The sequence below is a fragment of the Stenella coeruleoalba genome, assembly GCF_951394435.1.
Source record: "Stenella coeruleoalba genome assembly, chromosome: 13".
In the NCBI taxonomy this organism is placed as follows: Eukaryota; Metazoa; Chordata; class Mammalia; order Artiodactyla; family Delphinidae; genus Stenella; species Stenella coeruleoalba.
Genome location: NC_137159.1, coordinates 40895129 through 40917329, shown reverse-complemented (window position 1 = coordinate 40917329; position 22201 = coordinate 40895129). Strand labels below are relative to the sequence as shown.

At 40.5% G+C, this 22201-nt stretch overlaps 2 long non-coding RNA genes across 7 annotated transcripts in view; both read left to right on the top strand.

Annotated features, from left to right (window-relative positions):
* LOC307196374 overlaps positions 1-2744 on the top strand; it is a 606711-nt gene extending 603967 nt beyond the window's left edge. For all 6 annotated transcript variants that reach the window (XR_013831117.1, XR_013831118.1, XR_013831119.1 and 3 more), the window contains one exon: positions 2658-2744. This is a non-coding gene — a long non-coding RNA (uncharacterized lncRNA). The remainder of the gene's footprint in view (positions 1-2657) is intronic.
* A 4184-nt stretch (positions 2745-6928) lies between these two features.
* The window catches only part of LOC307196376, a 28119-nt gene continuing 12846 nt past the window's right edge, over positions 6929-22201 (top strand). The window contains exons 1-3 of the long non-coding RNA XR_013831123.1: positions 6929-7134; positions 8281-8412; positions 13196-13436. This is a non-coding gene — a long non-coding RNA (uncharacterized lncRNA). The remainder of the gene's footprint in view (positions 7135-8280; positions 8413-13195; positions 13437-22201) is intronic.

Sequence of the window (22201 nt, the reverse complement as noted above, 5' to 3'; positions counted from 1 at the left end):
TGCTCCGCGGCATGTGGGATCCTCCCGGACCGGGGCACGAATCCACGTCCCCTGCATCGGCAGGCGGACGCTCAACCACTGCGCTACCAGGGAAGCCCACCTCTCAGGGAATCTCAATTAGAACATTCTCAGTGCTCTCTTTGTCCTTTTCAATGGAGAAGTCTAGCACAGATCCAGATTAAGCTTTCATCCTCACGAGAGAGTGATGGTACTTTTTCCCCTTTTCCTGATTTCTTGACTAATTTTTCTCAAGATTCAGTGTTCAGAAAAATATTTAAAGTTCCCACACATGGCCAGTATGGAATATCCGATGAAAACACTAATCACTATTTATCGAAGAACCATTCTATGTATTCTGTTATGTACATCTTTGTGTTTCCTATGGTGACATCAGGACATATTTGTTGAGTAAACCAATAACGGTTAAATAAACCATGAAGATATTTAGCTTTTATTCGCCTATCCCTTTCAGTCTGTCAAGTGATTCCACAGCTGTTAGCTCTTTTGCTATTAGAAGATAGGCCCACAACGGAGCACACTTTATTATTCACATTTTAGACGTGAAGATACAGACTTCATGGCAAAGATTTGGCACAGGGTAGATGGCTAGTAATTGCCAGATTCTTGACGAAAACTCGTGACTCTAGATTTGGAAGCATACTGCTAAGTTTTCTGTCTGCCTATAAAATCTTTGAAATCTTTATCCAATGTGGAAAAGTTGTTTTCCTTTGGCTTTTTACCTCTAGAGACCCCACATCAGAAGAAAACCAGTTGAAATCCCTGAAGCATGTCCAAATTGCTGAAAGTAGTGGCGTGCTAGAGGCAGTTCTGCTCCTGAGAACCAATAGAGCCCATCTCTTCGCACCTTCAGGTTCACTGGTATCCTGTTGGTAGCTTGAAATGGGCCATAGCAGGAGTGTTTACACCATGGAAATTGGCAAGCGCTACAAATCAGAGAGTTAGTTGTCACCTCTCCAGAGAGTTGGTTGTCACACATCTGCCAGCACACTCCTGGTTAGAAATCTGAGCATCTAGGCAAAAATCCTGCAGCCAAGTTTCTTGATGCTTAGAATATGTTCCAGTGTGCTTGATTTGTAAGACACCGAGTTTCTTTGTGAAGCCTTTTGAGTATATTCTTTTGCAGTCCTTTGAAACTATATGTAGGAGAACATCAGAGTATCTTCTCCAAGAGGGAGAGTGAGGTCTAAGAGTAAAATTAGCTACTTGTTTAAGGCTATGGGTGTTTGTGAACATGTGAGTGTGCTTTATATTACACATAATTTTAAACAACTATGTAAGAAGAGTTTTAAAAGTTTAATGGTGCTGAACCAAGAACAGGAATTAAAAATTGAAAAGAAAATACGAAACTATACCTTGTTTTTCTGCTTTAAAAAATAAGTTTCCTTCTCATTTGCAATTAAGATGCTGAGAATTTGCATAAAATGTGTAAAATTAGAGATAATTGAACTACAGTAGCTATAAAAGTGGCTCTTCCATTTAAAAAATAAATCAGATGTCCACTAAAAGGGTGTAAGAGCCATTCCCCCTTTCTCCTCCCTCTCCCTTTGGGTCTCTGGTATTTTTCACACTTTTATAGCTGATTTTTATTGCCAAACAATCCGTGGAGTTTGTGGCAGCTCTGAGACGACAGCTGGCCCAGGCAGGCCTGTTAACTCTGGCATGTTAAGCACCCTTCAGAAGATTTCAAATCCGGCCTCAGCACCCAGGTTAGTAGATCAAATCCAGGGAGACCTCAGCGAGGCAGTGGGGGTGGAAAGAAAGGGGAACATGGAGAGTAAGGAAGACAAGAAAAGTCAAAGTACAGGAATGCCTGTAAACCAAACATCAATAGCTGTTTTTGTTTCCCTGAACCAGTGTTTCCCCTGGGAACCTCACGTGTAAAAGACCCAGTCTGTAAAGGAGTACACCAATGATCAAAGTGGCCACAAATGATGGTCCCAGGCTGATGTTTGTACTCTGATTTCAGGAGCCTTTCTTCCCAGGATGGGGTACAGCCTCCATTCTGAAGGACCAGCCCTGAGCATCTTCCTGAAGCATGTCTTAGGCCTATTCCCTAAGGATGGCCCAACGCTGAGCTGGGCTTTGCCTGTCTCCCTCTGGGGCCCAGACGTGATCATGCCCTGACCAACGGCCTGCTGTTTGTTTGCTGCTCTTGTGAGATGTCTATAATGTTGAATCTTGGCAGGCACTCTCTTCCTTTTGTCTCATCTGTCCTCTTCCACGAAGGCAGAAGCACTTCAAGGGCAGAGACTGTGCTTATAAGCGGAGCAACAGAGGCAGGGGCGGCTTCACTGTGGTAAAATGTGATAACGAAAATGCCCACGTGGGGGAAAAAATGTCGAATTCCCGGAAGTGACAAAGCTCTCGAAAGCGAGTAAATGAAAAAATGTCAGCTGTAGTTCTATGTCTTCTGATACAGAGTAAAAATCACAATTTTCACAAAATTTTGATAATAAGTAAAAACAAAGATAAGTGGTCTCTTAAAGTAGAGTGAGATCTCCCGTACTAAGCCATTTTATCTGTGACCCTCAGACATCTGCTCGTGCTGTGCCTGTGTGTTATGCGATAGATCCCAGAGCATCTAGGAAGTATGTAAAAGATGTGTGTTGATCTGCTTTGACATCCTTTATTCTCAGGAACCCAGAGCCTTCGCGATCAGCTTAGTCTGGAGAGACCTTTCCCAGCGCAGTTCTTCTCTGCTCAGATTCCTACTCAGTCTGCGTCTCGTCTCTTTAAAATAACAAAAGAAAAAAATCCTGCCGTTCCCATAGACTCCTGTCCTCTCTTTGGAAGTGAGTAGCTGATCTGATAATAGGGAATAGGGTTATTGATTTAAAGGGTGACCCTTGGGCTTCCCTGGTGGCGCAGTGGTTGAGAGTCCGCCTGCCGATGCAGGGGACGCGGGTTCGTGCCCCGGTCCGGGAAGATCCCACATGCCGCAGAGCGGCTGGGCCCGTGAACCATGGCCGCTGAGCCTGCGCGTCCGGAGCCTGTGCTCCGCGCTGGGAGAGGCCACAACAGTGAGAGGCCCGCGTACTGCAAAATAAATAAATAAATAATAAATAAAGGGTGACCCTTGCCTAGTAGCTTGCTTCCCTTCAATTTGGGGCATTCTGGAGATGATACATCAACTCATAGTATCTATTCTGCTGGCATCTGAGACACCACTGAAGGCCAGTGGGAAATAATGGCAGCAGGGTTCAAATATTCTAAATCCCTGCAAACAACACTCCCCCAAGAGCTGTCTCCTCCATTTTTCCATTAAGCCAACCTGGAGGTGCTCCTCATTGGCTACAGGTCTTTCTCTTTTACTTACACCATGGCTTGCCCAGTTCCCATAGAGAATCAACATAAATGGAACATTATTTTTATATATCCTATATTCCACGTGAAGGTGTGTGACTAAAAATTATTCATATTTAATAACATGTATAGCAGAAGCATAATAAATAATGTATAATGATTCTTTATATAGCCTAACCCAATGTTCCTAGCACAACAAGATGAAGAAGGTCTGAAAGTGTTCTGTGGAGTTGCCTCTTGAAAAATGAGGGATGCAGAAGGGCATCTCAGATGTGAGAGGATAGGATGCTGTGAATGACATCTGACACTAGAAAACTGGTACCTGTGGGTGAGAGAGCTGGAATTCATTCTACCATTCTCCCCTTCATGCATGTGAGACCACATGCGACCTCAGAATCTTTCTCAACACAGTGTTCCAAGAAGCAGTTAATTGAGGTTGGCCAGAGCAACAAGGTCTCTTTGGCACTTTTGATACTTATAGAAAAGTATGGTAAGTAATGCTGGTAACAGAATTTGCAAGTTTCTGAATTATCTTTTTCTAGTTGGTGAGTAGAATCTCTTGCAAACCTCGCAAAAGACGCATGCTTTACAGATACCTCACTTAGTAATTTTCTTCCATATACTCCACCGACAGCTCTTCAGTCTGTTACATGGGTATGTAAAAATACAAAACAAGCGGGCTTCCCTGGTGGCGCAGTGGTTAGGAGTCCGCCTGCCGATGTAGGGGACATGGGTTCGTGCCCCGGTCCTGAAGGATCCCACATGCCGCGGAGCGGCTGGGCCCGTGAGCCATGGCCGCTGAGCCTGCGTGTCCGGAGCCTGTGCTCCGCAACGGGAGAGGCCACAGCAGTGAGAGGGCCGCGTACCGCAAAAAAAAAAAAAAATACAAAATAAGCATTCATTAAAAGCTAAAGAAAGAAACAGGAGTAAAATATGTACCATCTGATCTTCAAAGTTGCTGTTGGTGGACCTCAAACTTGGGTTTTAATTTTCTAACTCTCGATTGTCAAAGAATGTCCTTCACAAGCCTATGCAATGACTGTGGGAAGAAGGACAGGGCTCCAAGATGCTTGAGGGCTTTCGGGGGACACCATGGCCCACTTCAGGGCCACCTGGCCTTCACCTTTTCATTCAGATATCCCTTGTGTTATTACTGAATGTCCCTTCCCACAGGAAATGACCCCTTAATGTCTCCCCTCCAACTAGCAAACTTTCTTCTTAACCTGCCTTCTACTCAATGTAAATTCTATAATTTTTCAAGAGCCTTTTGTGTAATATGGAAACTTCAAGCAGAGGACCCAAGGCATTTTGTTTCATCAGCCTGCTTCTAATTTCATCAAAGCACTAAAAAGATACCCACTTGGCTTTTTACTTGTCCAGTACTCTACTTATTCTCAAACACGTTCAAAAGCCACCTCTCTGATTTGAAGGCTCCTCCGCGGAATTATGTAACTGGACCAACAGTTGCCAGCTCTCCACCCTCTTGCTCCCTCACATTGTTGCCGAGCAGACTCCTGTTTTGCAGACCTTCCTCATTGTGTAAATGGCTACATTATCACTGTGTACACATTAGGACAAGCAAATGGGCCCCTGAAGGCAAATAAGTGTTCAAATAACCCAGACAAGGTAGCCCAACTGAATTGAGGATTCACCCTTGTTGCAACCTTATTGCCTTATGGCACATGAGCCAGTGGAAGGGACAGACTGCTTCAAGTGTGTTTCTACTGATCCTACTGGCAAATCACAGCTTTATTACAGTAATGAGCCTGACCATATTTCTGTGCTTACGCATATTAGGCACCAAATGTATTTTCTGGCCTGCCAGCCTGTGGTAGCAACTAACACGAGCAATTTGTCCTGGGTTACAGTGTGCGTGCATGCATTAGGTATGAGCATGTTAGTTGCTCTGGGTTATAAAATACTACATGTTTCATCATGCGTATTTTTATATGCACAACTTAACTGTATGCAAAATAGCTTGGCAATTAACCAACACAACTTATTAGTTTACTGCAAGATTATTGCATAAATAATGTGAACTGGGGACAGCCACAATTTCAATTTAGCAATATTAAAAATTTCATAGGATTATTAAATATCTAAAGAAAATGCTGACTTTTTTCCTCTATGGTGTAAGTATTAAGGTTCTTTTAAAAATATCCTGATGCGCCTCTCAATTTCATTTCCCTAAATAACCCTGAGTGACACCCTTTTTAGGAGCTTGTGGGATTTTAGACCGTGAATTCCCCCATACTTGTTGTGAACTGACATTTGGTCTTTGACCCCATCAGCTTCCAGGTAAAGGTAAACGGTCGTTATTATCATCTCTTCCTCAGGATCGTATTTTATGTATGCCACACCTATTGGGTCCATGATTATTAAAAAGTGACATCAACATAATTCAGCTCACACGGTAAAAACAACGTGTTATGTTTCCTCTCTGTTTATATTGACCATTGGAACCGTAAAGCTGGGTGCCGTTTGCTTGATTGTGTGATTGTAGAGGAAGTGTACTCATTTGCCTTACTCCAAAAGAGCAGGCCTATGGAAATAGGTCCTCCTGAAATCTTAATTAAGATGGACTCTTTGTCCTACTGCCCTGGGAAATAAACAAACAAACAAAGTACATGAATAAAGAGTTAGAATTGGTGGGAAACCTCAGACAAAGCAATTGCTGTCCTAGCTGCTTCCATACACATCCCTTATTTTAAGTTGTCAGAGAAATTGCTTCGTTTCCTCCATTCAGGTTGGGTTTATGTAAATGACCACACAGGACAGGTGCCTTTATTTAGTCACTACTAAAGCTGGAATTGTGTTGTACAAGAGCTGATAACATGAAATAACATGAAATAAGTGGGCTTATCCCTTCGGAAGCTTTACAGTATGGGTATTTCTCTTTAGCAAATCCTGCTGCGTTTTTAAGTAATACGATAAAACAACATGAATGTCTTTGTGGCGAAAACTGATTGTTTCAGAAGGAACGTGGCTGTTTTATTCTTGTCTTTTATCTCTCCTACACTGGAGTTTTGAAAACATGAACAGCTCCCTGGCCTATGTGTATATATAATAGCTTATTTGCTTATGAACCCCCAAACAATTATTCACGCGCTGAAGAAAGGCAGAATGGGAGGAAACCCCGTGTTGACAGCTGCTACACCCTAAATAAATACAAAACCAAGACAGAAATGTGCTTTTGCAGGCCTGTCACAGTTTAATACGGCTCATGATAGATACTTAGTTCTCTGACAGTGTCCCCTGCACCTTCTCTGGAAAGTTGATAGAAATTACTCCAGCTGAATGCTTAAAGCAGATGTTATCCCATTAATTAGCTCTGGACTCGGGTACACTGGAGACTTTCCCATTTTCAGGCCGAAAGGAATTGGTCCCAGTGAGCGTGCTCTATATCCACATTTAGTATCATCTCATAAACAGCAGTGAAAACACAGCAGGCCCTTGATGAAGATACATGAGCTTATTTCTAATTTAAAGTTATGTTGCTTAACCTTAATGTAATTGGTCACCGGTGGCCAACTGTTTGTATAGTGTGTTGATGACCAAAGAGATGTAATAAATTATAAAACTCTCTGCTTAAATGGAGGGAATGACTGTTTTGTTAAAAGCTTTGCATGTAATAATGGTAAAATAATTACACCTCAGGCCGAATAACCGTGAAGCTGTTAATACAACAACAAGAGTTGTCCTCAGGATAACTCGGTTCATCCCCATTTAAAGCAAGCACATGAAACTGGCTCTTGTATTTAGCCAAAGAGTAACTTGGAAGTTCAATTTCACAGTGATTAAAACAAGTGGGTAAGTCATCCTGTTATCTTATTTGGGGATGATGGTAATGGGTAGTGGGGTGGCTGGGTGAATTAAAATAGCCGGTAGCTATGGTGAACTAGGAAACAAAAAGCACAAATAATTCTATTCTGTACATCAGCTCATAGTCACTGCCAGAAACGTCTTTAAAAAGACCTGATTAGCTGGTAGAATAACTGGGATAATAATCAAATATGAAAGTAATTGACACAACTTTAATGTTTAATAATGAATAGCATGCCAGGGGCAAAATAAAGAGAAACTGTCTTCTTTTCGGAGGACAGGTTCTGACTTAAAATTTCTTAGGCCAAATATAGATAGCGATGATTTGAGACTGTGAAGTACAATTCCAGGATTATAGTTAAAGTTATAAACCTGGTTAAAATGAAATCACATGATTAACAATATTCAGTCTCTCATGAGTAATGATACCCATTCCATAGGTTCTCTACATGTTGCTGTTGAAAGTCTATCCCCCCTTTTCTCTCAAAGCCTTGTGATTTTAGTTTAAAATGCAAGCGTGAAATAAACATATCTGTGCTTCTGTCTGGATGTTCTTTTTTCGGTCCTGGTTGGATTGTGTTAACTAGATTCTGTGAAACAAGTAGGAAAAGTAAAGTTTTTGCTTTTCTCGAAAAATAGTCTTTTTCTCTAAATATTTGCATTCTGAATTTGGATTACCTCCAAAAGGGTACTCATTTCACAATAGAGAAAAAACATTTCTCTCCCTTCTTACGTTACATTTCTTAGAAAGACCTTCCAATAATTTAAACTATTTACAGTACCTCTAGGTCATTATTTCCCCTGACTCCACTGAAATACCCGGAGACACTATTTACGGCTGACTTCTGAGTTACCTCACAGGATCAGTTTACAAAACGGAGACTTCACCATGTGAAAGTCATTATTTTGTTTAACACTACTTGCAATGTTAAGATTTTTTTTTTAATTTGCCACTTTCATACAAACACTGCTGGTACTGGTAGTGTTAGTTATGAAAACCCCAGAAGCTCAGATGTTAAGATATGTATCTCTCCAGAGCCAATGTGTTAATATTATTTGAGACTAACTCATAAATTCAAAGATACTGATGAGAAAACAACAGGAAAATAAACAGGATTCTTTTTTTCCTTCCAGAAAAAAAAGGAAAAAGAAGAAATCCTATGACATTGGCTATTCTGCATTATGGATAATAACCTAGAGGTTTCTAAACAATAAGAGGACAGTGGGCCATCCCATGAAGACCATGCTCACTGAAGCTATAAAAGGGTAAGTCCCCAAGTTTGTACGGAGAATAGTTGTGCTCTGGGAATAACTTCAGAGCTACCCTTCTTAATAGTAAAAATGACTCTGTGGCTGTTCCAACTAAAAATCAATGTGGCTCACAATTTTAATAAGGAACATGAATCTGAAAACGTGTTTAGTATCAGGTTATATAAACACACCCTAACGAGATACCATAAAATCCATCACATTAAAGGCTGGTTTCCTGCAAGGTATGTTAGCTAAAAATGTTCCATATATTAGGTCACTATACAACAGTACCCATAATAAAGCAGCTCTGTCAAGATAAGATGCATGTTTTGCCCCTTAAAACTGGTATGTTTTGCACATTTTATAAGGTTCCTTGAATACATGAATAAGATAAGTTATTCCCACCTCTTTCTTAAGCAATCTCAGAAATGGCTATGACCTGAAATTGGAATTCTTGTAAACACCCCTCTGAAGAAAATGTGTGCCGCTCTGTCTTAAAGAGACGGTACATGTTTAATTATCCCAACTTCTTCCAGCAGAATACTATTAACATGCACATTAGCATCATCTCATTGGTTCATCCTGCTGCTCCACCTTAGGGGCAGCAGTAGGAGCTAATCTTATTGCTCCCATGCGCATAATAATGAAATTTGGTCTTGTCTCAAGGCAGCGTTCTTTGGTCTAAAGTACAGCTGGAGACATTACTGTTCTGGAAATTTTCTGACCGATTCACAGTGAAAGATAAAAGAAATAAAATAAAATAGAGTCCCAAACAACAATTATGAAGTACATTGTTTTACCTTGAGTATCAAATAGTAAGTGATTGAATGTACGAATGACTCCATGTTTGAATAAAGACATGAGTGGAAACTGAATTCTTAGCTATCTGTATCTTATACATACAAGAAGCACATGCCGTATATAAACCCCGACGATCGGTGTATGCCTATGAAAGTTCTGCTTCTGAACACTACCTTCAGCTGTGTACGGGTAGGATAAAAACAAACTCAAACCATAGAAAGCCCCCTTTCTTCATTTCTTTTTCATCCGTTTTCTAAGAAACAATGACAAGAACTCATAGAATATATAATATCCTTGCCTTTTTGCATGCAATGTTGGAAAGCTCTAATAAAAAAATATGCATACATCGCAGAGCACACACAAAAATACATGTGAATTCAAGGCTACTGAATTAAGAGAGGTTGTTCCAACATTTCCCCCACTGTACATTATTTGTATTCAAGGTTTTTGAAATGACATTGTAATCTGATGATGCACCAGCCTATTATATTGTCTAGCAGGACAAATATCCTTGCGTTTTCTCTGTAGAACTAACACAATTTTTCCATGTCAGAGGTGCATAATATCCTGGCGGTCATAAGGAATGATGCTATTAATCCTCTTGGGCAATCTCCAGGTCTGATTATTAGGGAAATAAATTTGCATGCTGCATATGAGCTAGGTGAATCACCGAGAGCACAAATTATATTTCCTGACAGCAAGTTAGAGAATGGAGCCGTGTCGCTTTTTTATCTTTTCTCCCCCTCTGAAAGCTATAGAATTTCAATTCATTACATGAGATTGGTTAGAATTCAAGTCTCTTTTTAAGTTGATATTAAGTTGAGTCTGTTATCTCTGCGAAGTCTGGTAGGTTCCCCAGAGTATCCACCTAATCACTACTTAAAAAAATCGAAACGTATAGTTAGTGTCATGATTTAGGTACCAGAGCTACTTTATTTATCAGCACAGAGTGAGATAATTTCAATTTGAGCCTCCATAGCCCTCATGAATTTAAGTGACTTGAAAGCTTTTCACCCCAGCTCCCTTTCCGCCGCCCCCTTTTGTTGCCAATTGTAGTCATAGTTATTCCGGACACCTTCCTTGCTGCCATGCCAAGAATTGCACTGGGCTCCTTCCTCTATCGTAGAGACCTGATTCCAGCCAGGCTTGTGCAAACAGCCCCCAGTTTCTCTCTCCACATTTGACTGCCTCCTCTTTGCCAGCAGTACTGCCAGGCATGTCTGCATTCAATATCCATGATGAATGTATTTTTATTATTTCCAGGGGTTGGCATCTGAGAAACCTTTTTGCATTATTAAATTTGAACAGGGAGAATGATAGCAAATAAGAGCATAATAAATTGCTTCATGTCCTAATGTATTAATTAAGCAGACATTTATTATAATGGTTGTTTTATAGACCCATTGTAAAAATGTATGATTGTGTGGTGATGTTCTTAGCTGGAGCCACATACGGAAACTCGGGTAGATGGTTATGACATTTGTCAGATTGGAAAGGGTCCACCAGGTCTAGTCTGCAGATTCACAAGGAAGCAGAGAACCTGGCTCAGGTGTGAGCTTGGGGAGATAGTATTGCTATGTCTATGGTGCGAGCAAGACAACAATCTTTTTGTTATTATTGTGGTTATGGGTAAAAATAAAAATATACACTCCACATGCAGTAAATACCTTATGTTGTACAATTTTGTGGTTTATAAAGTACATTTACAGATGAATGCACCACAAAAGATATAGCAGATCATACAGACTTCCTTCACTTCAAAAATGTCTATTATTACTTTCGTTTGAAACAGAAATAGGTGTACCTTTCAGAATAGTAAGGATAATGCCAAATCCAAAAAGCAGACAATTTTGGAATACTTAAGAAATAAATGTTTTAGATTATATTTATTTATTCAGAGCAAACCCCAAACAGCGCAGCTCGGGGGTTTATATCTTGGCCTTTTGATTACTTTAGCCATGGGTAATTGTCAGAAAAACAATTCTTTCTTTATCTTGCTTCTTCACAGTGGGATAAGTGATTCATCTAAATTGCCAAATAAATAAATGAATAAATAAAAGATTCCAGAAAGTTCTTCTATCACTTTGCTTTCCCATGCAGTTTTGGTGCAATCATTCTCATAACAGAAATACCTTTGAATCACAGGTGTGCTCTGCAGGCACGTGGCTTGGGATTTTGCACAATCAGGAAATATTTTCTACATTTAAGAAAAGGAAGTAGCAGTTGGAGAGAATTCAGAGAAAGTCTGTGGGGAGGGATACTGGGGCGGGGGGTCTCAGGGGCTGTTTCCTGTCCCTCACGTGGGGGCTATCCTTGGCTTTAAATAGTAGCTCTTTTCAGTACTGTGGACTTTAATTCCTGCCTAATACCGGACACTGAGGCTGATAATAGAGGTGATTTGTAACAAGCTCAGAAAAGGACATGAGGTTAGATGCTGAAAATGCCTAAAACCAGTTATTGCAATAAAGCAAACCAAATCCGTCCCCAGCACCATCCTCCACTCCTGTCTACAGGCATTCAGCGCTCTGGCCGGCTGCATAGCAGGCGCCAGAGTGATTAGGGAGAAGGAGAGATGGGGAAGGGACGAGGCTGAGATATACTGATCTTTGAGCACATATGAGAGGCTTTCCAACCATGGAAAAGAACTATAGAGGCCATGCAAGATGCATCCATGAACCGGTAACCAAACGGCATGTAACCCAGAAAAATGCTGCCTCACTCTGCGTGATCTGACAACTGTCATTCAATTCCTTGAACATGCATTAGTTCGTCAAGTACCTTTATATTTAGAAGGTGATAAAATCTGAGTGATCTGAGTTTGCTGCTCTAGTACCAGTTGTTTAGATATTATGTGTAGATTAGAGAAAATGGCAAACATCCTGCTAGACACCTTGTTTATGGTATTTTCTGTGGTCTGCACCACAGCACCTTAGCCTTACATAGAGCAAAGGGGTGTGGGGTTCTTTCCTTCACATTCCAGGGTACTGAGGTCTGAGCAGTTGAGTCAGTGCCCAAGCTCACAGCTAGGAGGTGGTAGAGTGGTGTTCAAATATGGTTCTGATGCCTAAAATCTCTTGTTATTCCTGGGCTAATCTTTCTCCTAGAGAGAGGGAGACAGAAAGAGAAGTAGAGGTAGAGATAGGAAGAGGAAGAGAGAGAGAAAGAAACAAGGAGGAGAGGAGGGAGGAAAAGAAGGAGAAAGAGATTGAGAGAGAGAGAAAGAGAATTTGAGTCTTCTCATGAAAGAGGAGGGAAGGTAAGTGCAATCTAAAATATTCCTGTATTTTTTCACACATCTGCTCCAAACTTGAGACTGGGGACTCTGTCTTTACATCCCCAAGAATCACATGTAAACCACTTCTATTTGCTCTTGAGAACGAAAGGAAGGAACTTAAGGTTACATGACTTCAGGTCATTGCCTTTCTCAGAAGATTTATCGGGGAACAGAGTCTGTGAATCCCCATGCCCCGGGATTATGCTGTTTTGCCCCAGACAGGGTTAGGCGTAAATTAAATCTTGATCCTTTCCTAGCCGTTATGTCCTAGAGGAAGCCATTTAATCTCTTTGCGTGTCCAATTATTATTATTATTGTTATTAGTAACATTATTATCCTTAATAGACTCAATTGTAAAAGTTCATGAAGCACAGCAAATTCTCCCAGGTCTCTGGTCAAAATGCAAATGTGTCTAGTCCAGACCATAAACCAGGCAGAATCCAGTCCTCCTGTGCCATTATCCACCCAGCATAAAAACAGTGCACTGACTGGCTGGGCCCAAGACACTGAGCATAAAACCAAAAGCCAGGAGTGGCAGTAATTAGCCTCTTGCACTGTGATCGTGTGCAACTTGACAATGCATTCGATTATAATCGTAGTAATTTCCTCACCTTACATTTGTCCTGGCCTGTGCCGTGAACAAGAAGTTTTACTTCAGTGCCTTCCCATGAGTCCCATAATTACCCCCAAGAGATCAACGATACTTTTATTGACATTTTACAGGTGTGGAAACTGAGTTTCAGCAATTTGGAATGATCTGCCCAGTGCCACCAATAACTAATAGAACAGGACTGGAACTCAAGCTTTCAGCTTCTCATGGTACTCCATTAGGGACTGAAATTTTGGATATTGAATCTTAAGCTGAGATGTTTCAAAAAGAGAATGGAATATTTCCTACCAAATTATTCGGCCAGTGTAAGATACCGGAGAACACCATGATTTACGTAGGCTCTGAATCCACAAGGTAAGTTGACTGATTTTTATCTTTAAAATTTTTTCATCTTAAATTAAAGATTAAATTATTAATTTAAAATTTAAAAATCTTTAAAAAAATCACACAATTAAAACAACACTAATACCACTTACGTTTATTACATAGGGCTTGGATTCCAACCATCGCATACTTGTCCTGAAAGCAAAGGCTAGCTTTTCAGGATTTTGCCCAGGGCCCTGGCATCCACTGGGGAGATGTCAGTCTACTGTTAGCTTCTGTGCAGTGACCTATCATGACAAAAAAGGAATTTCACACAGTCCAAACAACTGACAGAACAGCTCACCTTTCAGGGAATACGTAATATTTTCTGATAAGCAGCTTATGCTAGTTTTCTTAGCAAATAGCCTGGAAGCTTTTCTGTCTGTGGCATTTCGAGATGTGATAAGTTGAAGGGAAGCCCTCTGACCATGCCAGAGTCAGGCAGGCCTTTTTTCGTTCAGGGGACAGCTCTTTGGAAAGATGTAAACATGTGGCAATTTGAAAATGATATAAAGTAATTGATCACAGAGACAGCCCAGAGCATGCATTGTTAACAGAAACACATGTCCCTGTTTATGGAGTTGTAAACAGAGGAGTGTGTATTTATTGTTGGAGGTGGAGGCCAAAGCCTGGGGCAAGATTAGGTCCAAGCCTTGTCACTTTTGCACAAGGCCATGCATAAAAGCAATGCACTTATTTTAGTAGCAGTAGTTTCCATTGGGTGTTCAAAGAACAAGGAACAAGGTGCTAGAGGGTCCCATTCCGGGTTTCAGTGGCTCATCAAGGCAACTTAAGGAGGTGATGACACTATTGCTTTTTTGTGATGGAGAACTGAGGATCAGGAAAGCCTAGGAGCTTGCCTTCCCTTACATCTAGAAGCTAATTAACAGCAGGAGTTATGATGTGAACTGACTCCTGACTCTAAAGCAGGGTCTCCACCAAGCCACTCTCCTTCCAGAATGAAAAAAGTGAGATGCATTGAGCAGAGCTTGCCTGTGGGTGCTTGCTGTTGTGAAAACCTAGGGTTATACTGTCAGACCACTCAAAGACAAGGGGTCATGGTCTCTAGTCCCTCTCTAATTACACACCTAAGAAAACTTAAGTAGGTGCCTTATCTCCCCACATGTCTGAGTACCAAGGGCTTGGTCAGACTCTGGTAAACAATGAAGACAATTCTTTGGGGAGATTTCCAAGTGGTTTACAGCCTTTGCGTCGCAAAGAACACTATGGTGCCTATAGAGTTTGCTTTCATAAATTTGGTTGCAGGCTATTTTGAGGGGAAATGCATCCCATCTCCCCTTTACCTTGCAGGTATTTGGTAGCTATTAGACCACATTTTAAAATGAATTGTGTGCACTGATGTTAAAGACGGTTAGACTCTCTGAGCTGCCACCAGTGACATATGACTACAGTGACAGACAGTCAGCGGTATTCAAAATGAATTAATCAGAAAACACAGCCTACTTCAATGTGACGTTTAGAGGGAGGAGGAATGGCTACTTATTTACCAGAGGGATGTCACTGAACCATCTTTCTATCCGGAAATAGCCTATGGCTACATAATCCTTTCAAACCAGCAGCGGATTGATAAACTACACTCAGAGCCAGGTGTTTTAGGCCAGTTCCCTCTTGTTCTCTTCTCTTATTCCTTAAGCTGGCCTAGGTTATTTAATTTTGGGCAAGGTCACAAGATGAAGTGAGGGTTTTGGGAACCTTCCACAGGGACTGTGAGGACACAGAGATCCTTTGGAGATGGAGGCATCTCCTCTGATCATTCTCAAAAGTGAACACACATAATGTGTCAGCAGCCTGGAAAGAAGGAAATATGGTAATAGCGGTGATAGTGGTACCTTAATTTTACAAATGTGTAATGCTAATTATGTAAACAGTTGAGAACTTTGAAATCTCTTCATCATATGTGTCCGACAATGGAAATATTATGCAGTCTAACTCGACATAATACAGTAATAATGTTATTTCACGCAGGTTCGTTGACAGGCAGGGGCCAATACTGTCTATCAAACAAAACTGTAGTGCCAGATAGTATCTTGGCTATAAGTAGAAGAAGAGCAACTCAGAGTCTGTTTACATATTAATCAAGGCATCAGACTCAGGCCACTCCTGCAAGTATGTCCTTTACTAAAAATTATGAAAATCTTCTGGACACCAGGTGTCTTAGTCAGCTCGAACTGCCATAACAAAATACCATAGACTGGGTGGCTTAAACAACAGAAATTTATTTCTTCTAGTTCTGGAAGCTGGAAGTCTGAGATCAGACTGCCAGCAGGGCCATGTTCTGATGGGAGCTCTCTTCCTGGTTTGTAGATGGCCGCCTTCTTGCTAGGTCCTTATGTGGCAGAGAGAGGGTGTGAGAGAGAGCAAGCCCTCTGATGTCTCTTTGTATAAAGACACTGATTCCATCATGAGGATTCTACTCATGACCTCATCTAAATCTAAGAATTATTTATAGAGCTGGATATTTGATGCTCATACCGTCCCCCATCTCACCCCTCCTTTGCTCATGAAACTTTTATTTCAGCTTCAAGTTAAGTATATTTTAATGAGTTCTTGGAGTTGGTTCTGTTTTTTGCTAAGAGTTTAGGAAATCATCTTGCTATAACTCGCCAAATAGTATATGCCCTTCACACTTAGATAAGTGAGATGGATACTACACAAGTTTGTCATGAAGACAAGCCAGCTACTTTGCACCCAGATACAGTTAGACTTGGTGAAGGCTCATGGAATGATTATGACACTTGTCCCAAAGACAAGGACTTTGCTTCTAGAACAGATCTGAAATAACATGTGCATCTTCATTAAAAGTCACTGGAAATTCCTCCTTTCTACTTAATACTTAACAGACTCATTTTTTTTAACATTCCACAATAGTCACAGTTAGTAAAAGTATTCAAGTCTCAGTGCCAGAAAGGTCTAGGGTTCCAGTTTGAAACCAAACTTATAGTAGCAATATCTTTTAGATTCCTGAGAGCAACACCAATGATTTTCTTCATGCAGTTAGGAGTATTTCAGATGAGTTGTGGAACTAGAATGCCTGCAGCCGTTAGGTGATACATGTCTAGATGAAAATCAAAGGTGAAATTCTTTTTTTTTTTTTTTTTTTTTTTTTAAAAGAAACAGTGAAAAACCTGAGGAGTTTATACCACTGAAGAGAGAGATTATTGAGTAATTACCAGCCAGAACTGACATCTTAAGAGCTTGGTGAAACTTAGAGGCTGAGTTTACATAGCATAAAGTGAAGAGAATATTTGGTAATTATTATTTAATTTGAGCAGTCTTTGCTAAGAGGTCCTTTTACAATTAATTAGTCTTCATTTAAACACAATTTCATAAGTGGACCCCCAAGTATCACCTCAGGAGAAAAATGCAGTATCAGTAATGTTACTATATCAAGAAATATCATAATGGAATCTCTGACATGGCACAAATAATTATCCATAACCAAAACAAAGCAGTCCTTAATGTTCAAAGTATCAGTCCTGTATTTCTCTCTCCGTCTCCCTCTCCCTCCCCCCACTCCCTCTCTCAAAAGAAAGACAGAAGGGCTTCCCTGGTGGCGCAGTGGTTGAGAGTCTGCCTGCCGATGCACGGGACGCGGGTTTGTGCCCCGGTCCGGGAAGATCCCACATGTCGCGAAGCGGCTGGGCCCGTGAGCCATGGCTGCTGAGCCTGCGCGTCCGGAGCCTGTGCTCCGCAATGGGAGAGGCCACAACAGTGAGAGGCCCGCGTACCGTTAAAAAAAAAAGAAAGATAGAAAATTTTCCAAGACCTATACAGAAAAAGCAACTTAGTAAAATGTTTCAAATAATGTAGATTAATTTTGCTGTGTGACTTGAACTTAGAAAATGCTGTTAAGTAAACTTCTCAAGGATTTATCAAGGAGTTTCTTCTGCAAGATTGTGGTACAAAGAAGACCTGGTTTGGAGGTGATGCCAGATGGAACATAATGTACTCTTATATCAATAATTCTCTTTGTATATTTTAATTCAGTTCAGTTTATTTCAACTACTTGTAAGGTACACATGTAGGTGACACCTGTGCTGACACAGACACTGTGCTTTCTAGGTAATGACCTTCTGCTTTACAGATAGGAACCAAATCTTAATAGACTTTGTACCCCTGGAGCTCAGCAATAATATTCAAGTGTAAACGTGTGTAGTTTGTTCAGGGAACACAGTATAGACTAGGACTGGACATTAGTGTTAGTGTAATAGGACAAGGCACCCAATCATAGAGGGTCTTGAATACTGTCAAGAGAGTCTTAGACAATAATGATACAGAAACCAGAGAATGATCCTGTGGTAAAGACTTCATTCCAAATAATACCCATGCCATTATCCAGTGCAATTTGTCCAGTTGGCAATTTTGTATCTGTAAAGAGTGAGATAGTAAATATTTTCTGCTTTGTCGTCTCTGTTACAGCTACTCAACTCTGTAGCCATTGTAGCAAGGAAAGCAACCACATACGATACGTAAGCAAATGGACTAGGCTAGATTTAGCCCGTGGGCCCTAGTTTGGTGACTTCTGATCTGGTTCAATGCTTGCTGTTTTTCAAATCTTCTGACAAAAGACCATTTGTCTGAAGTCTTTGGAATGGCGAGAGCAGTCCTTAATGAATAGTGTTATTGGTGTTTTTGATCACACATAGTATATATGGATCAAGAAAAAATAAATGACAATATAACTCAGAATTCACTGCCTATATCTGTAATGTTCCAGTTGAATTATAGGAATATGGATTGCGTGGTGAGTGAATACTGCAATGATTCTACCAAAAATAATGTTCAAACAAACAAAAAATTGAATTTCAGTGACTCAGGGAGACTAATTTAAAGTCAAAATATCAAGAGACCACTCAATTCTCCTGAGAGTTCTCCATCCACTTCCAGATGACACTTAGCACCAAGACAAAGACAAGCTGAGGTGGTTGACCCACGCCAAGTTTCCTCACACGTGAAGACTTGAGTCACGTGAGGTGCCTGGTCAGAATCTAAGCTGAGCCTGCTACCCTCTTTGTTGGCCATGAAGAAATGTAAACCCCGGACTGTATCCCGCTTCAGAAGCAATCCAACTACTGGCAAGAGTTTTTCGGAAAGCAGTTGTGGCCCTCAGAGTCAGTTGTAAAGAAACATCTGGAACTTCCACCTCCTTCCAAATACCATTACAAGACTTCGTCACATTTAAAAAGACAGTGGTAATGATAATAATGACCCAGCAGGAAACTGGCCGTGACCCTTTGGGTGAGCGAAGATTGGGTGACAGTTCCTCTGCTGCTTCTCCTCCACTGGCTCCCTGAGTGTCCCTTCTGCGCAGGTGTGATTTTTCTCTCTGTAGTGGTTTTTGAGTATTCGAATGGTAGGTCACACAACTTTAAGGCTGTTCTTTTCAAGTTTTAATAATGTTTGGCAACGCACTTCCTGTTTCTCAGCTGCCAACCTTGCCAAAAGCATTCCTTGTCAGGTACTAATTTGGCTGACGTGACGACCACTTGATCTAAATTTTTGGTGGGTAATTATGACTCAGAAGCGAGTAATTTTTTGATGTCCAGTGGCAGTCAGAAAGGTGGGTGTTTTACTGCCCTCTCATTAGAGATTCTCCAGTAGTGAAATGTCCTGCCTTTTGATCTGTTTGCCAACAGAAGAAAAATCTGATCTCAAGTGAAAAGCAACTCCCTGCTCATTTTGACAGCACTTACAGGGTGTATTGAAGGTTTTTATTATAAACTCGCTCCAGTGTTTCATTGTACCTGCAATATTAATTTTGTATTGATCAGAGTCGTATATAATGACTTCTTCTTTTAAGTTACAGAGATCTTACATTTAACTTAGAAAATAGTTGAAGATATTTCAGTTATTAAGGATTTAAGAAATACTAGATGTCCTCTGGAATAAATCTTAGTCCTTGAAAATAAAGAGCATCAGTCTTTCTCTGAAAGTGCCAGTCTTTTTTATGTAATTCTTTTCGGTGGATACCTTTGGAATTTATACAATTGTTCAAGTTATTTTTCTACCAGAAGAAACAAATAGAGATATTTTTGGTGAGAAGTGAAACTGATCACTGAACCTTGAAGCATGCTCATGTACCCATTTATTGGAAACAGTACCATAAAAGCTAAAATTTGTGTGTTTTTTTAAAAATTTATTTACTTTATTTATATTTATTTTGGGCTGCATTGGGTCTTTGTTGTTGCGTGCAGGCTTTCTCTAGTTGCAGCGAGTGGGAACTACTCTTCATTGCGCACGCGGGCCTCTCATTGTTGTGGCCTCTCCTGCTGCAGAGCACGAGCTGTAGGCACACAGGCCTCCGTAGTTGTGGCACGCGGGCTCAGAAGTTGTGGCTCGCAGGCTCCAGAGAGCAGGCTCAGCAGTTGTGGCACACGGGCTCAGCTGCATCCGTGGCATGTGGGATCTTCCCGGACCAGGGCTCGAACCCGTGTCCCCTGCACTGGCAGGCAGATTCCCAACCACTGCGCCACCAGGGAAGCCCCTAAAATTTGTGTTTTGTTTGAAATTTTTGTTTCTACTTTTAGTGGCAGATATCAACATGTTCCTTAACTGCAAACAGAAAGTTGAACTCACATTACATATGCTCACAGATTCTTTTTTCCTTTCGTAATATCCTATGATTAAATCACGACTTTTTGCTACAGTTAGCCAAATACATAATACAGAATTACCTCTTTATAATAGTTTCATTATTCAGGATCCTGTGCCCAAAGATCTAGTTTTAAAGTGAAAAGTAATTATTTAATTGATTTAGATAAATTATTTTCAAAATATTGAATTGAATAATTCTGTATTCGTTTCCTGTGGCTGCTGAAACAAATTGGCACACTCTGAGTGGATTAAAGCAACATAAATTTATTGTATCATAGTTCTGGAGGCCAAAAGTCCAAAGTCTATGTTACTGGACCTAAATCAAGGTGTCAGCAGGGCTATGCTCCCTCTGGAAGCTCTGGGGAAAAATCCATTCGCTATGCCTTTCAGCTTCTTGTGGTTGCCAGCATTCCTTGACTTGGGGCTGCATCACTCCAATTTCTGCCTCCATTGTCAGACTGACTCTTCCTCGTGTGTGTGTATGTGTGTGTGTGTGATCTCCTTCTCCCTCCTTCTTACAAGAATACATACAATTGCCTTTAGGGTTCACCTGGATAATCCAGGGTAATCTCCCTATCTCATAAAGACCCTTAACTTAAACATATCTGCAAAGCCTCCTTAGGTGAAGATTCTGCAGCTAAAAATACCATGGTGGAGTTTCATCATTACAGTTTCATCTTAGGGTTCTATAGGGCATGGACTGCAAGTAGTAAAGAAAATGACTCATTTGAGAAACTTCAGTTCTTCTCAGTAACTCATGTAAGACTTGTACTTCTACCTACCTATTTCTGAAGGGGTTTGAGGCAATTCATCAAAAAGCATAAGCAATGAGGAAATATTAGATACTTAGAGGTGACAATAGCAACTTATATTTCATACTATACAAATATTTTTCATAGTACCTTAAGCATTGTAACAAAACCAAACCTCTATGAGTTAGATGCTGGTATATCCATTGTGAACATGAACAATTTGATGTACACAGAGGTCAAAAACACACAGCTGGAGAAAGGCAAAGTGAGATTCAAACCCAGGAATCTGGTTTTAGAACCCAAGGTTCTAAGCCAATGTTGCAATCTACCTGCCAAGCTTATCCCCTTCTATAGCTTCTATCCAAATCTTCCATTAGTTAGGAATTTCCCTCTACCTGCTCCTGCCTTTAAATCCGTACTTATTTTCAGAGCGTACCTTACACTTCCCTTTCTTTAACAGCTTCTGCTGTTCTCAACTGGGAGTGAGTTCTATTTTCTCCAAACCCCTGCAAAGATTGTGCTTCAATTAGGGGGTAGATGACATTCTGTCTTTTATGGTATATATACTATATAAAGTATATATACTATATTCAATAAGCATCTGTGGTCAGCTGAAAAATGTACCCCCCGCCCAGACATCCATGTCTTATTCCCTGGATCCTGTGAGTTATCTTGTATGACAAAAGAAAAAAAAAGAAAAAGAAAAAAAAAGGCTTGACATGGCTGGATTCTCTAATTACTTAGGGTCTCACTGAGCTGAATCGAGGTGTCAGTTATGATCTGGGGTTAGGGGTCCTCTTCCAAGCTTACTGGTTGTTGGGAGAAATAATTTTCTGAGTTTGTTAACTGGGATCCCCATTTTCCTTTTCCTTGCTGGCCGCTCTTAGCTCCTAGAGGCACTCTTTGTAGTTATGTAAGAAATTAGATGGTGAAAGATGAATTTGCTATTCTGCGGCATATGAGTATTTTAAATTGTGACCAGTGCTGCAAAATTGATCTCCAAAGTTTCTACAACAATTTTAACTCCCACCAGCAGTGTAGAGGAATCCCCATTTTCACATACCCTCACCAACCCTTGATACTAATCAAAGTTTTTATTTTTTTCAATTTTATGTGTGAACATGATATCTTACTATGGTTTAGGGATTATTCATTGGTAAAATAAAGTTTGGAGAGTTTTAAAAATATTTGGATTCCAAGTAACTTACAAGGTACTGGACTACACATTCTCTGCAGTGTGACAACTTGTGGCCTTTATCTAAAGTGGTTCGATTTTCTGAATACTAACCTCTTTACTCTTCCTTTAGGGTCTAAGAAACATCCATTTCTCTTGATATTCTTTTTTATGTCTTTGGGTCTTCTATGAAGTCATCAACATCTTGGAAAGTC